This window comes from Capra hircus, unplaced genomic scaffold (assembly GCF_001704415.2).
Source record: "Capra hircus breed San Clemente unplaced genomic scaffold, ASM170441v1, whole genome shotgun sequence".
In the NCBI taxonomy this organism is placed as follows: Eukaryota; Metazoa; Chordata; class Mammalia; order Artiodactyla; family Bovidae; genus Capra; species Capra hircus.
This window is the reverse complement of record NW_017189818.1, coordinates 219,581-231,411: the sequence shown is the minus strand read 5'-3', so window position 1 is coordinate 231,411 and position 11,831 is coordinate 219,581. Positions and strand designations below refer to the sequence as shown.

The following is an 11,831-nucleotide window of genomic DNA, read 5'->3' as shown; positions in this document are numbered from 1 at the left end:
TCTTTACAAAATGCACATTGGTTTTTCTCAAGCTTATGCCTTGTCGTTTTTTTTCAGTTTTTGAGTCCACTTTTTCCCCTTCTGGAACCTGTTTTTGTTTTTAACCCCAGCAAAAAATATCTGGGCCAGCTCTTTTTGATTTTTATGGTTTTCTTCAGCTCTAAATTCTCTTTCTTTTCTTCTAATGCGGTCCTCTCTCTCTTCTGGGGTCTCTCTATGATTAAAAACTCTCTCGGCTGCCCTCACTAGATCTTGCAAGGATTGTTCATGTAACCTCTCTATCTTTTGTAATTTTTTTCTAATATCGGGGGCTGCTTGATTTACAAATGCTAACATAACTGCCGCTCGTGACTCATCTGCCTGTGGGTCCATAGGGGTATACTGTCTAAAAGCTTTCATTATCTTTTTAAGGAAGGCTGCTGGGCTCTCATTTGGTTCCTGCCTCACTGAATTTATTTTGGCCAAATTAGTCAGCTTTTTGGCGGCCGCTCTAAGGCCGGCCATAAGAGTCTGACGGTATACCCAGAGACACTCCCTACCTTCAGCACGTTCGAAGTCCCAGTTGGGTCGCACCAAGGGGAACCCCTCCTCAATGAGGTTAGGCTGTATTGTGGGCCTCCCATCCACCCCTGGCACATTCTTTCGAGCTTCTAACAGGATCTGCTCTCACTCTTCTGTAGTGAAAAGCACCTGTAACAGTTGCTGACAATCATCCCAAGTGGGATTATGAGTAAAAAGGATAGACTCTAACAGATCAATAAGACCCTGCGGTTTTTCAGAGAAGGAGGGAGTCTGGGTTTTCCAATTGAACAAATCACTAGTGGAAAAGGGCCAATACTGATATGCCCGCTCTCCACCCTCTCTGGCTGGTCCCGCCCGGACCGGAAATGCGTGAACAGTGGAGGAGGGGACTTCCGGGTCTTCTTCCGCTACATTGGCCATTTCTCTTGTTTTTCCCCGAGTTCCCTGGGCAGGGCCCCCTTCTCTGGGATGAGCTGAAGGCTCGGTTCTCTTCCTGGCTTCTCCCGATGAAACCTGTGAAAGCAAGGGCGGATGTAGATCCGCATACGGGGGTGGGAACAATTCGGTCTCCAGATCTATCAGATTAGGATACAGAGAAGATTCTTGGAATACCGGCTTTGGTCGATTTTCGTCCTTTTTTTTTTCTTTTTCTTTGGAAGCCTTCATTACTAACACCTGTGGGCTTGGTGAGGTTGGAGTTGGGGAAGAGGGACAGGGAGGTTTAGGAGGAGTGAGAACAAAGGGTTTAAGCCATTCTGGCGGGTTCCTCACTAGATCCTGCCAGACCAGAATGTAGGGAGTCTGATCTGGGTGCCTGGCAGGACTAGGAGTAAGCACCCTCTCTTTAACTGCCTGAATAATTTGGGGATTGAAGGTTCCCTCCTGTGGCCATCCGACGTCAAAGGTGGGCCACTCGACAGAACAGAAAGTCACCAGTTTGCTCTTCTTTACCAGTAACGAAAGATTCTGAGCTCTAGACTTGAAATCAGAGAAGTGGTTAATCATAAGAGATAAAGGAGTAGAAGTTGTTTGTCCCATGATCACAGAAAAGTACACTGGGAGCCAACAGAGCACACAAAGAGCAGCGCAGACACCACAAATAGACAAACAGATAACAAACAAAAGGTGGCCACCGACAATGCACTCAATCTTACCTGCAGGATGTTCACAGAGCCAGCTGCCTCCCCAGCACGAAACTAGGCCCCGGCCTTACGCTGACTTAATCCAGTATCAGAGCCAGCTGCCTCCCCAGCACGAAACTAGGCCCTGGCCTTACGCTGACTTGCCTCTGCACTTTACAGCCAGATGCCTCCCCAGTAAGATACTAGGCCTCGGACTTAATCTGGGCTTTTGCAACGTTAGCACCGGTGCTCAGAGCTCTTATCTCCTAACGAGGTTACTTCCTTCTACCAGGAGAGTTGTCCTCCCCGGCGGGACTGAGATCCCGGACGAGCCCCCAGATGTTATGCTCCGAGCCCGTATCTCCGAACCGACCGAGAGAGTAAGTCCACCACAGTATTGCAAACGCAAGAAGGGAGTTTGTTTATTCCTAGCGCGCTAGGGCCCAAGTCTCATCCCACACAAGGGAATCTGACAAGAGCCGTGAACAAAGGAGTATGGCGGCTTATATACAGGCAGTTCTTTGTCTCAGTTACAGGAGTAGCTGGCGTTACATGATTGGCCAGGCAGGATGAGCGCATATCCTGTCTCTTTCTGGTAAACATGACTCAGGTCCTAGAGACCGTCGTTTGGTCCCTAACACTGACAAGGGAGGGCTCTCAACTTCAAAGGGGTTCCCAAAGTCACTATCAGAAAGGCCCCATTATACAAATCCAGGCTAGAAGTTTTCAAATATCAAATCCTTAGAGGCAAAGTTAGGGACCTTCCAAGGCACAACATCTCTTTTCTCTTCTCCGACTGACAGTCTCAACTCTTCTTCTTATTAGGAGACGCATGCAAAATACAGATTGAAACTCATCATCATCAAATTCACCAAACAAATAGACTGGAAGATTCCTCAAAGCCAAACTAAAAACACTGATTCTTGACCCACTCAGTCTGGAAGTTTACGACACAGGATGCTTACACCTGCTACTGACCCTGCCTTGTTGGGATGGTGTGGCATCCTCAGGGAAATTACAGAGGAGATGCAAGACACCTCATAACAATTCCATAAGACACTACACTGGTACTAATAGTCAGGTTTATTCTCCCTCCTGCATATGTAGGGTACTCAGAATTACAGAGAGGGACATGTATGCTATTTTCTTCAGCAGTTGTGTTGTCTGGGAAGGGCTGGGTGCAAATAAACTCATTCCAGGTTCTTAATAGAGTTTGAGTGCAGTCACTTTCGAGTGAATCAAAACTGGAAAGGGCTGGGCTGACCGAAGGATCTCCTTCTGGAACCTTCTGAAGAGAGGCTGTGGTTCCTTTCAGGGGCTTAGCGGTGGTTGGGGAAGCCAACTAAGGGGGAAAGCCCTGCTGACTGGTGCTCACCTAGCCAGGCTGGATGCAAATACCTAGGGGGAACAAACAGCATTCAGAGTTGGAACAGGGAAGCTGGTGGTGCCCTGGAGCAGGCAGAACCCCTGCACATGTTACAGTCAAAGATGGGGTGGGGAGTGGCTGGCTGGGGGTGCTGGGAGGGGCACTGGGATGCAGGATGCAGCTTTAAACCACGTGACTGCTGGCTTCTTGCCCAGAGGCCAGACTCGATCCTCAGACTCTCGGGCTTCTATAGACCTTGGCAGGAAGAAAGGGGAAGGCATGGGTTGTGTGCCCTGCAGACATGTTAAGGGGGAATTAGAGAAAGGGAGGCTGTTTAAAACTGAGCATCATCTTTCCTTTCCAGTGAAACAAAAAGAAAAATTTTAAAATAAACAGGAACAAAATTACAACAGAGAATGTCAATTGCAAATAAGATCCAACAGGTTCTTCTGATTCTCCCATTGAGTGGCAGGGCTCAGGTCTTCGTTAGGAGATAATTTTATTTTAAAACTGTCATCTTAAACTGCAAGGATGTCCATTAAACATCATAAGTAAACATCCCAAACGAGAAGCCATGTTGTTAAAATGCCCACTTAACACACCCAAACATCTCAAAGCCACCCTTTGCTGACCTTCTATAATCCCATTTTTAAAGTTTTTTTCTTTTTTTAAACAAAAGAAAGTAGATACATGTTGGCAAATGCTAACTGTCCATATTCACATAGAGACACAGTGTAACCTCTGAGCCCAATATACAGAGAAAGGAGGAAAAAGCTAGAATTCTATGCACAACTACACAGAGGCCTAGTACCCTCCCACTTCCAGCAGAGCTAAGGGAGCAGGTTTTTCTTTTTTTTCCCACAGAACATGGTGGTGTTGATTCTATACAGTTTTTCTTAAGAAGGGATAACAATGAATTTGGAACAGAAAGGGGTAGAGATTATTTTCCCATTGAATTCTGCTCAAGGTATTTCCTCCCCCAAATAAGTTTTGAACTATCATGTAACAATTGAACCTCCAGTCTATGTCTGATGCAGGATACAGCATGCTTGGGGCTGGTGCAAGGGGATGACCCAGAGAGATGTTATGGGGAGGGGAGTGGGAGGGGGGTTCATGTTTGGGAACGCATGTAAGAATTAAAGATTTTAAAATTTAAAAAATAAAAAACTAAAAAAAAATAAAAAATAAAAGAATTAAAAAAAAGGGAGAAAAGAGACCTCAAAAACAGGGCAACTGAGCACAAGAAGAGAGGAAAAAAAAAAAAAAAGACTGAAACTTGCTCCTAGGGACTGGAGAAAATTTAAAAAGGTTGGAATCCATCAGTGTTCCATTAGTCATCTTCCTCTCCTTCCTCCCCTTCATCATCATCTTCATCTTCTTCACCTTCTTCACCAGTACCTTCCAATCCTTCTTTCTCTTCATCATCCTCGTCATCTTCTTCTCCTTCCCCTTCCTTGTCATCCATGTCAGGAACCAAGTAGTACTGTAATGGATTTGGCCAAATATCATCTTTGATGACCTCTCCTAACTCGTCTGCACCTGCATCAGAATGATCAGTAAACCAGGTGAAGAAGCTTTCTGGTTCCTCATGCTATCTCTTCCTGCTGGCTTTATTCTGTTTGACTTGATCGTTTCGTCAAATCCTTTCCAGATTTTCAGTTGATTTCAGTGGACTTTGAAGATGGATCACCACTCTCATTCAGATGAAATTCTTTGGAGAGAATTTTATTTTCAAAGTAAAGGGTTTTGAAGGGTTTTCATCAAAATAAAAAATCTCATGTATACTATCATGTAAGAATTGAATCGCCAGTCTATGTCTGACGCAGGATACAGCCTGCTTGGGGCTGGTGCATGGGGATGACCCACAGAGATGTTATGGGGAGGGAGGTGGGAGGGGGGTTCATGTTTGGGAACACATGTAAGAATTAAAGATTTAATTATTAAAAAAAAATAAAAAATAAATGTTATGTCTTTCACCAAAAAAAAAAAAAATCTATTCTGTAACCTGATGTAATGTCTTCAAATTCTGTCACTTCAACTCTTGTCGAATAATGCTGCGCCTCTTCACCCTTCTCCCCAAGCAGAGAAGACACTTGTGGAAGGTTAACAAATGTCACCCCAAAATTTGGGGTTTGGGTGATCAATTCCGACCTCCTCTGGAAAAAAAAAAAAACAAAGGTTGGCGGAGTTGGTAATATTTCTGTCCTACTTTCAAAAGTATTAAATTCATTATGTCTCTATTTCATTTTGTACTTCACCAGTGTGTTCAATTGCTTCTTGCTGCTTTTTTTCTGAAATTTCGGGGGCCCCATCGCGGTTGGATTTGAGCTCCTGGGTACTGACTTTGGCTGCAGGCTCTGACCTGGTGCTGCTCCGCGGTCAGGGTAGGGGCGAAGCGGGGATGGGGAGAGAGGGGAAGGCGCAGGGGGCAGCCAGCAGCGTCCCCTTAAAGCCACACGCGCGGGCACTCCAACGATCAGGCCGCTTCCTTCCGGCGCTCTGTTGCTCACTCGCTGTCCCTCCCCATGGCTCGCCCTTGTGGCCTGACGATGAGGGAGGGACTGGGGCTACGTGCAGGGCCGCGGCCCCGGCTCCTGCTTCCAGAGGGGAGGCGGCGCAGGCGGGCAGGCGGCTAGGTTCCCTCACTCGCTCTCCAGCTTGCTGCTCAATCTCTGGAGCTGCCTCCTCCTCCACATTCTCCTCAGGGCGAGAGGGGATGTATGGCTTTAAGAGCAGTACCAGAAGCAGAAGTGAATGTTGCCCACTTTGCTAGCACAGATTCTGCCAGATAACCGCACCAAGTGTCCCTCCAAAGTTTAATATATGCCCCCTCCAGCAGTGCACACAGGCACTGGTTTCTTCATGATCTTGGTAAATTTAGCAAATCTGATGAGAAAAAATGATTTGTGGTTTGAGTATGCATCTCCCAATTATTGATGGTGAGCATTAGAATTCCCTCCCATTTGGATTAAGTCAGGGATCAGGAAACTATGGCCTATGACCCGAATGCAGCCAGGCAGTAAACGGTATCGGAGCAGATTAGTTTACATATTGGTTAGGGCAGCTGTCCTGCCACAAGTCTGGAGGCCAGGCAAACTGCAATGGATCACTTAGCCTACAGAGTAGAAACTATTTCCTGTCTGCCCTGTCACAGAAGAGCTTTCCAAAGCTGCTTTTTGCCTATTTGAGTCTGCTCCTTCACTGAGCGGGTTGTTAGCTACATTTGGGAATGTGAGCTTGCAACTATTCTCTGCCCCAGCAGGCTTCACAGTGACCAGTGCATTTCGTCCCCACAAGCCCAAAACGGACGGGCTGCCACTTCCCTGAAACTAAGGCTTGAGACTGAGGAACCGGAAGAGGCGGGGCCAGAGCCCTGGAACCTATAATTCAGCTCCCCTCCCCCACAACCACCTCTTCATCCGCGATCCTGCCCGAACCACGTGCCCTCCGTCCTCATTGGCCGGAGCCCTCAAAAAACCGGGCACCCGGCACACGCTGATTGGTGGGCTGTGGCACGCATGCACCCTGCTGTTGTTAGGGGTAGGGTCTTGGCTCCCATTCCGAGGGCTTCTAGCAGCTAGGCTGTGAGGGTTGTGGAGTCTGCTCTGTTGAGAAATGAGCTCGTCCGACGATGATGAGGTATGACTGACTGGGAACAGGTCTTGCTCCAGGGCACAGGGAGGGTAGTGGTGGGGACAGGACCAACTTAGTTGGGTTACCAGGGTGGTGCAGGCGACTGTGTGTCCTGGGTAGAGTGGCCCAGATGAGGGCACTCCAAGGTGGTGAGGGCACAGCCGTTTGGAGGTTGGGGGAGGAGGCCTGGGGACCGGGGAGGTCTAGGAGAGCGATTGCTAGAACATGGCTCTGGGTCTCCAGGGGCCGACTTCACTGGACCAGCCGCCCTCAGACCTGGAGCCCTCCGACCTGTCCTCGGACGAGTTCCAGGAGACACCACACATGAAGGTGGGCATCTTCCACAAAGAAGGCCAGCTCAAGGCCGGGGGCTTGGATGCTTCTGGAGGCAGGCCCCGCCCGACAGGCTGCCCTGAGCAGGCGGGGCACTTACCTGTGCTCCATCCAACGCACAATAGCTGCCACCATGCAGAGGCAGTTCACAAGAGTTCAACATCTATTCTTCCAACAAGCCGTCTAAGAAAGCGCCGAGCGTGGGCAGCGGGAAGTGAGGGGGCAGGCCCGGCCACCTGCCCCAGGTCACCCCATGGAAGAAGGGCCCTCAGGAGAAATTGCCGGGTGGCGCCATCTCCAAAGTCATCCTGGGGAGAAAGCCCCAGGCCTGCCTCTCAGAGGGTCCTCTGGCACTAGACAGCTTCCCTCCCATCTCGGGCCTGCCAGTCCTTGGCAGAACTGAGAAGTATTCCTTGGTCCCTCCTGGGGCCAGACAACCCAAGCAAAACACTGGGAAGCCACCAGGGGCCAGCAGGGACTCTGACCTGGTGGTCCAAGGAGATGGCAACCGAGGCAAAGAGCCGGCCCCAAAGAGCCAAGTGAGTAGGCGCCCTTCCCCTCCCCTTCCCCTTCATGCACTCCACCCTGAAGCTTGCAGGGGATCTTTTGCTCTTTGAGATTGTCATTAGGATGCCCAGTGGGGCTGGTGGAGGGAGGGTGCTGGCAGCCAGTGAACACTGACTAATCCCTCAAATGTTGGGTAGCTCCTGATTCCTGCTGCCCTCCTTGCAGTGGCCCTGAGCTTTCTCAGAGCCCCACTACTCACCCTGGCTGACTTCTGGAGAGCATTCTCAAGAGTTTAGCTTTTTACTTATCTGTTCCCTACCTTGACCTTCCCCTACACACACACACACACACACACACACACACACACTCACAGACACACACACACAGACTTCTCAAGAGTTCAGGTTTTTCCTTCTTAAATATTCCCTGCCTCACCATGCCCCTACACACACACACACACACACACACGCACACACAAGTTCTCAAGAGTTTAGGTTTTTACTTCTTATCTATTCCCTACTTTGCCCTGCCCCTACACACACACGCACACACACACACACACACACACACACGTTCTCAGGAGTTTGGGTTTTTACTTCTTATCTATTCCCTACTTTGTGCTGCTCCTACACACACACACACACACACACACACACACACACACACACCCCTCATGAGTCAGGAATGTGTGTTTTAGCTATCTTGCCTGTCCAAGCATCATGGAGGATACAATATCCGGGACCTGGATACCAAGACCTCTCAGGTTCCAGGAAATTCACTGCTTTTGGCCATGGCACAGGAAGTGTCAAGCCCAGAGCATCTCCACCTTCAGGTGAATCTCCAAAGTTTGGTTTCTAGGACACAGGAGAACTCTTCTCAGACACTCCCAGGACCCCAGCCTCGTTCCCAGACCTCTCTGCCTACCCCAACATGTCTCCCATAGGAGACAGTGAAGACAGGGCTGGCTTGAAGCCAGGGCTCCTTGGAAGGCAGGCCCAGAGCTGCTGAGCAGAGCAGGGACAGCTTGACCACGGATGAGGGTACCGCCTTGCTGCATACACTGCTAGGTGCTTCCCGCTTGTCTTCTGAGCTTAGGAGTTGAATTTTATGTTCTCTTTTAGGTTTCTGGAGGCCACTTCGTCTGTCCCAAGAGGAAATGAAGCAGCCACCACCTGGAGCACACAACTTCCCTCAAGTAATGCTCTCTTGTCTAGGAAGCAGGGTAGGTATGTGGGTTAAACACACTTATCTTGTCCCTGCCTCACCTCCAAGGTGGGAGACTACTTCCTTTTCATGGGAGGACTCATCCTAGTGTACCCACGGGCTTTGGGATGTGGGGTCAGTACCAGGGAGGGATCTGGGAATGAAGGGAAAAAGGGTGAGACCATACTAACAATTTCTGTATCCCTTGTCTGCTGGTCTAGTGTCCTGTGCTGCAGAGAGAAATTGACAACCTTAAAGATCAACTTGGTATGAGTGGCCTCTGCCTGGGCAGAGGGAGACCAGAGCATCCTAGTGCAGAATGTGTAGTTTGGGTGGGGGGCTGGGGGTATAGGCTGCTACCCAGGGATCAACATTCTTGTGTAAGGAGGCTCTGCCAGACCCAGCCCTGGAGCCTTCTGTGCATTTTCACCTCTCTCTGCCTACCTATCTACCTATTTCTCCATGAAGACATGTATTGTTTGAACCACATGTGCACTTTGCCAACAAGTCCTAGAGATCTTATTTTAGTTCATTTAGAGATACCACATTTATTTTCTCTAACTGCTGGTAGGCAGAGAATAGACATGTTTTCACAGGATCTGAATGATTCGGATACATTCTGGAGTGTGAGAACTACTTGCACATCTTGTTCTCATTTGGAAAAACATGTCTATTTTTAACCTGAGTGATGGGTGGATGAGTTAGTCGCAGGGCTGGGTATCACTAGGTTTTGGGGGAGGTCCAGTTTCAGGGTTAGGCTTGTCCCACGAGAAAGAGGGGATTTCTGAATCCCTGTGCCTGGAATGCCTAGGTATGCCTTTCTCTGTTTCAGTGGTCTTGCAGCGCTTCACTGAGAAGTTCCAGACCCTTTGAAATGAGTGGGACATGTTCTCTCCTCGCCCAGTCTCTGTGTGAGTGGGCTGAGGGCTCCACCCTGACTCTGCTCCCTGTCACAGGCTGAACACAGCATCCCCTACATGGAAGCAGCTGGTGCTTCTTGAATCCAGAAGCTCCACACTGGGTCCCTTGTTCTCCTTGCCCACTTCTCATCAGAAGGCCCTGCCTTGCTGCCCTACCAGGGTGTCCCTCTTTCCTGAGGGTTAGCACAGCCTTTGCCCCTCATATGCTGCAGTTTTGAATTAAAAAACTTGACAGATTTGGTGGTCTGCCTCCTTTCTGTGGGGAAGCCTGGGTGGGCCCTAGTGGACTGGGTCTGATTGGTGTGTGGCTCTGCTCCTATGTGCACCACACTGTTCTCCTCCCTCTTTTCTGGGCCTTGTGGTGTCGCCACCTCCCTCTCAGCAAGAACCAACTGCCTTCTTCCAAAGCCCAGCCACACTCCTCTCTCTGCACTTAGATCTTACCTTCCTGTTCTCCCCTTGCCTCTGTGGTCATTTGAGCAGCTGCTACACAACACAGTTGACTTTTCCCCCTTCCCAGGGAAGTTGCTCAGTCATGTCCGACTCTGCAAACTGATGGACTGTAGCCTACCCAGCTCCTCCATCCATGGAATTTTCCAGGCAAGAGTACTGGAGTGGGTTGCCATTTCCTTCTCCAGGAGATCTTCCCGACCCAGGGTTTGAACCCAGGTCTCCCACATTGCAGGCAGGTGCTTTACCGTCTGAGCCACCAGGGAAGCCCAGTCCTTTTTCTGGATTCATTATCTGCCATTGGTACTCCAACATCTTAGCCAGCACCACTGTGTCATCATTGTTTCCCCTTTGATCCTTACCTATCACTTCTTGTTCTTTAGTTCAGTAGAGGGTGGAGGCAGAAGTCACAGCACAGCAAGGTGCAGAGCAAAAGTGGGGACAGGAATCCATTTTGCTGACTCTGAGCCAACTTTAGGGAACTGCCTGCAGTTCAGTTCAGTCACTCAGTCATGCCTAACTCTTTGCAACCTTGTGGACTACAGCATGCCAGGCTTCCCTGTCCTTCATTGTCTCCCAGAGCTTGCTCAAACTCAGGTCCAGTGAGTCTGTGATTGCCCACAGGTGGTTAGAAATGGATGGTCAGAGGGTCCATATCTTCCATGCCCCAGCCACCATGACTAGTCTGGGTCCAGGTCCCACTCTGTCCCCCGTCAAGGCCCATATCACCCCAGACTGCCCAATGTTCCCATGCCTGTGGGCCTGAGCCCCTGCACCTGTGTGCCAACCCCAGTGCATCCCCTTTGCTCAGACAGACTCCACTGTTCCATCATACTTCACTTACATAACACGAGCTGAAATATGAAGTGATTATTTCAAACAACAATAGCACTGTATCAAGCATGGCGTGGCGGGGGGGGGGGGTGCGTGTCCTGACAACAGGGCCATGGGAAAAGGTCACACACCCAGGAAGCCAGTCACACCTAATGACATCTAGGGACAAGGGAATCTGGATCTATCTCTAGCTGAGTGGTAATGTGCACAGGTAAAACTTGAAAGACATTTATTTCCAAAAGAAAGAAGGTGAGACTCCATACAGGAAGGTGATCTGAAGTCGACTAGTTGCAGAGAATGGAGGACACACAGTCTCTGGTTCACAGAATCAGATGAAGCCCCCTGGTTAGGAAGAACACAAGCAGTCTCCCTCAGCAATGGGGCAAGGTCATTGGTTGGCCCATCAGACAGCCACTGATGTCTGATCATTAGACAGATGATCAGACCTCTGGAGAAGGCTCACATGTCCTCACATTGTCGTCTGTAGCCACTGGCTATGTTATCTAGAGGTCTCTCCTTACCCATCTATCTCCTGGAGCCACTCCTTAAGTGAGACTCTGAGGGATCGCCCTTCTGGGAGGCCACCCAGTGCTGGTGCAGCAAGGTGGGTACTTTAGGGTCTGATGAGTCACTGGCTTTGTAGGCCCAGCTTGCAGTTTCTTACTTTTCAGCTGGTTCACACACACAGTTAGACAGCTAATTTAGACAGTTTTCAAGTCTGAAGCATTTTGTTTACTGGTCTCCATGCTGGCCTGTGCCCCTCTCTGACAAAGACCATCAACTGTCTTGAGTGAAAGTCCCTCAGTCGTGTCCAACTCTTTGCAACCTCGTGGACTATAGAGTCCATGCAATTCTACAGGCCAGAATACTGGAGTGGGGAGCCTTTCCCTTCTCCAGGGTGTCTTCGCAACCCAGGGATTGAACCCAGGTCTCCCACACTGC

The 11,831-nt window shown here is 49.5% G+C and overlaps 1 long non-coding RNA gene and 1 pseudogene across 1 annotated transcript; one reads left to right on the top strand and one right to left on the bottom strand.

The window, feature by feature from the left end:
* Window positions 1-4,324: 4,324 nt before the first annotated feature.
* Window positions 4,325-7,110, bottom strand: LOC102187756 (annotated as a pseudogene).
* Window positions 7,111-8,618: 1,508 nt separating this feature from the next.
* LOC108634690 lies at window positions 8,619-9,807 on the top strand. The gene is made up of 3 exons (XR_001917677.1): window positions 8,619-8,704; window positions 8,907-8,952; window positions 9,518-9,807. It is a non-coding gene; the product is annotated as an uncharacterized LOC108634690 (long non-coding RNA).
* Window positions 9,808-11,831: the final 2,024 nt, after the last annotated feature.